At 40.4% G+C, this 4,908-nt stretch overlaps 1 pseudogene; it reads left to right on the top strand.

Moving 5' to 3' along the window:
* The first annotated feature begins 478 nt into the window (after window positions 1-478).
* Window positions 479-600, top strand: LOC125932506 (uncharacterized; annotated as a pseudogene).
* The last annotated feature ends 4,308 nt before the right edge of the window (window positions 601-4,908 follow it).

Raw genomic sequence — 4,908 nt, 5'->3', positions numbered from 1 at the left:
CCCCACCAAACAGAATCATTCCTTGTTCTTGCTACCTGAACATGGGGAGAAAGCAACCTGAGTGGAAAGGAAGCAGCCAAAACCTGACTGGGGTGACATCTTTCCCACCCCATGGAGAGGATGATGTACAATAACAATGTGTGAAACTAACTTATAAAGAGAAGCAGAAACAAGTTGAAATCCCAATGGGTAAAGCGTCTTGGTAGTGGGGTTCCCTGATTTTTCAGATTCTGCGGCTTTTGCTTAGGTTCATTGAGCTACCTGGCTATCAAGGGCAATAGTTCTTTTTTCTCGAAGTTGGTTTCAGATGGGTTTTTGCCGCTTGCAACCAGGAGTCCTAATGAATGTAATAGTCAACATACTGAATACCTGCTGACAGGGCCACTATTTTTGTATGTAGCAAAAGCAGGAAAGTGAGCCAAATTATTTTGGACGTTTGAAATACGTTTGTTATGACGTTTGAAATGTAGAGGATTGTAGCTTTGTACAGGGGCAGGATCGTAGTCAATGAGGTTTATCTGAACTGTGATTATTGCTAATTGAAAACTTTTCCTGATATCCCACTGTGACGATGTGAAATATAAAAGATTCTACCAAAGGTGGTACTGGCGTGGTGCAAGGTTGTCCACAAACAAGCCTTATACCAGATTTAATTTTTCATTGTATGGGTGTGCAATTAAAGTTTAATAGCAAATAATTATTACGTATAATGATAAATCACATCCCCGGTTTGCACATGGTTTTCTGAGCGTGGCACGCACAAGCCTGGCTTGTGCATACGGTCTCATGAATGTTGGTTTGTTGCATGAAGAGGCTAGAGAGGATGGAGAAAGACCAGTTCTCATATAGGAACAGAAAGAGGTGAAAATGTTAAATTCTTCTGCTTTTCTTTACTCAGCACTTGGTTTCCGTTGGAGGAAAATAGTGTATCTGATTCTCAATCAGATTCTCAATCACTAGCACCCAGCCAGGAAAGGTTGTAATTAAACCTGAGGAGTTTGCACAGACAAGATAAGATTTACTTAGGGACTATATAAACATGTGGCTGGAAAGAGGTTGGGTTCTAATTTAAGGGATTGTAAGACCTGCAGCCCTAATTCTTTTTTAAAAAATATCTTATTTTTAACTAATCTCCACACCGAATGTGGGGCTTGAACCCATAACCCCGAGTTCAAGAGTCACACGCTCCTCCGACTGAGCCACCCAGGTGTCCCACGCACCTTTATTTTTATTTTTAGAGGGAGAGTGCGAGTGCGAGGCGGGGAGAGGGGCAGAGTTGGAGAGAGAGATGATCTTAAGCAGGCTCCATGCTTAGCACGGAGTCCTACGCAGGGCTTGATCTCACGACCCTGGAATCATGACCTGAGTGGAAATCGAGTTGGATGCTCAACTGACTGAGCCACCCAGGCACCGCAGCAATCCTAATTCTTAATGGTAGTACTCCCCCAGAGTCCCATCTCAATCCCACTGAGGGGGCCAGCTGTAACCTGCAAAATCAGGAATCCCACACCTTTGTCTCTACTCCAGACACTCTGCTCACAGTGTCAGACCCTGGTCTTCAAACTACCTGCTTGTCTTGTACCCATGGAATACCCAAAATATCTCAAATGCAGTGAGTCCAAAATGAAACTCATCACCTTTCTCCCTAAACTTGCTGCTGTGTCTTAGTAAATTTCAATGGCTAAATCATTATACATTCTATCGTTCATGTCATATGTCTGGATAACACCTATTCACTTTTCTTCCTCACTTTCACCAATCAGTTCTTCCTAAACAACTCTAAAAATTTGTGGTCATCCTTCACACCCCCTTTCTCTCTGCCCTCTCACTGATCCTGCACCAAGTTCTGTCACCTAAACACTTGTCCAACTTATTTTATTTTTTTCCATCTCTGCTATTGCCACAGTGGTCTGAGCCACTGCTACCCTTCTCCTGGATCAGCATGGTAACCTCGTAACCGGATGCCTTGCTTCTAGTCTGGACTCTGTACAGTCTTTTCTCCATGGTGCAGATGAGATGGGTGTTTAATATGTAAATCTGCCATGATACTCCATTGTTTTTGATCTCTCAGGGGCTTCCCTTTGCTCTTAGAAAAAAATGACATGGTTCACAAGACTCTGTGTAGTCTGGATATGGTCTTTCTCATGGTACTCTACTCCTTTCTTACATTATGTATGCTGTTCTTGTCCCTGTTCCTTTAACATCCTAGCCACAATGTTCTTTAGTCACCCTTGTTTTTTTTTTATCGAAGTGTAAATAACATACAGTGCTATATTAGTTTTAGGTATACAATGTAATGATTCAACAATTCCGTACATTACTTGATAAGGGGTTAATATCCAGAATATACAAGGAACTTACACAGCTCAGCACCAGGGAAAAAATACAATTGAAAATGTGCAGAGGACGGGGCACCTGGGTGGCTCAGTTGGTCGAGCATCTGACTCTTGATTTCAGCTCAAGTCATGATCCCAGGGTCATGGGATCAAGCCCCGCATTGGGCTCTGCACTGAGTGTGGAGCCTGCTTAAAATTCTGCCTTACTCTACCTCTCTCCTCTGCCCTGCCCCTCTCCCCTGCTCGTGCTCTCGTGCTCTCTCTTTCCGTCACAAAACAAAGCAAAACGTAATGAGATATCACCTCACACCTGTCAGAATGGCTAATATCAACAACATAAGAAACAAGTGTTGGCGAGAATGTGGAGGCAAAGGCACCCTGATGCACTTGGTGGAAATGCAAACTGGTGCAGCCGCTGTGGAAGACACCATGGAGGTTCCTGAAACAATTAAAGCTAGAACTACCGTATGATCCATTGATTCCACTACTGAGGATTCCCCCCCCCCCCGCCCCCGCCCCCTGCAAATGAAAACATTAATTCCTTCACCCCTTTGCCTGGTTGCCAGGTTGGTCTTCCCAGAGCTCAGGAGTAGGCTCAGGTGCTCATTATATGTCCACTGGTCCCTTCTTTTTATCTTAGTGTTCATCTGAGATTATCATTATACATTCATTTGTATAGTGATTTGTCTCTCACTAAACTGTGCCTTCTTTTTTTTTTTTTTAAATTGTACCTTCTATGAGATGCAGGTCTTTTCTTTTACAGCGTATTCCTAGAGCCTTCCAGTTTTCCACTCACTTGACATAATGGTGATTCAGTATATTTGAAATAGGACTATTAATGCTTTACAGCATGTGTAATAGGCATTAAGTAGGCTTGGGGGACCAATGGGTAAACCTGATAAGCATCATTTATAATATAGTTTCATTTAGAAAATATTGTTTAAGAACCACCAAACTGTAAATGAGTTTCTGAGATCTCCCAGTAAAAAAATTAGAAACTCTTAAATTATAGCTATTCAATACACCTGTTATTAACTTTTGTCTTAGTAATACAACAACATACAGACTATATTATAAGAAAGTGTTTAGAAATGAATAGATATTTAGGCAAAAGGCTTGTATATCATTTATGAATGCCTCTTACCCTTTATGTTAGAGCTACATAGGAGAACAGGGACTAGATCTATTTTTACTTACCAGTACCTTGTGCCCCGTGCAACGTCTGTGACAGAAGAAAACTTCAGTAAGTTTTTGTTGATGAATGAATGATGCTGTTTTGTTCGCTTACTTTTGGCCTTTTACTCCTGATGCAATATTTCTATTTCTACATCCCTTTTGCTTAATTAACTTATATTTGTCTTTTAAGCTTCAGTTCAGGCACCACCTCTTATGCAGTCTTCACAGATGTCAACTGCCCCTCTGTGTGTGACCACGTGCGTGTATATGTCAGTGAACTTCCCATGCCGTGTGATTGGTATCTGTGTCTCAGTCTCTCCCTGTGTAATAGGACCTCTTTGAGAGGAACTCTGTCTCCAGTGCCTTCAAAACTCCTCTTGATTTCAGTTTAAATTAAAAACATGGATAAGTGGCCTGAATAGTTTTGATATAAATCCAAATCTATATATTTTTATTTCTCAAAATACAGTAAAAAGATAATACCCAAACAACAAAAAATAAATCCTGTTAAGATTTCTTAGTAGACACTCAAAATGGAAATCATATGCCAGAAATTTATCAGGTGTTGACTTTTGTTTATTTTTTCTTGAAGTTTATTTATTTTGAGAGAGAAAGAGAGAGAGAAAAAAGGGCATGGAAGATCTGAAGCAGGCTCTGTGCTGACAGCAGAGAGCCTAATGGGGGGCTTGAACTCACAAACTGTGAGATCATGACCTGAGCCGACTGAGCCACCCAGGTACCCCCAGGTATTGACTTTTAAAACAAAAAACCCAAGGTTACATTTTATAAAAACACCTTCTTAAATGCAGCAAACTAGCCATCTAGTGAATACTAAAGATCCAAGCATAAAAAGTCATTGCAGAAAAAAGTCATTGTGGAACATTGCACTTAGCAGTGAATTAGGAAAGCTTTTCCTCTGAGATGGGGAATGAGACCAGGATGCCGACTGTACCTCAGTCCTATTCAGTACTGAGGTCTGAGCCAGAACGGTAAGGCAAGGGCAAATGATTCAAGGGCAGAAAACCATCATTATTCTCAAGTGACACCATTGTCTATGTAAAAAAAAAAAAAAATTCCAAAGCTCTATCTGTAGATAAACTACAAGGATTAATAAGTACATTTAGTAAGGTTGTTGCACAGAAAGATAGTTGTATTTCTGTATGCCAGCAATGATCAAGTAGAAAATGAAATTTGAAATACCATTTTCAATAGCATAAAAAAATGTCAGACACCTGGAATAAATCTAATAAAAGATGCAAAAAGTGCATCGTTATTGAGAGAAATGAAAAAGACCTAAGTAAATGGAGGAATAGTGCAGTTCTGGCAGGTTTTTAAAAATTGACAAACACATTCTAAAATTTGTGTGAAAGAAAAGGGTCAGCAATTGTAGAGAAAA

This window comes from Panthera uncia, chromosome X (assembly GCF_023721935.1).
Source record: "Panthera uncia isolate 11264 chromosome X, Puncia_PCG_1.0, whole genome shotgun sequence".
NCBI lineage: Eukaryota > Metazoa > Chordata > Mammalia > Carnivora > Felidae > Panthera > Panthera uncia.
This window is presented reverse-complemented; position numbering and strand designations above follow the sequence as displayed.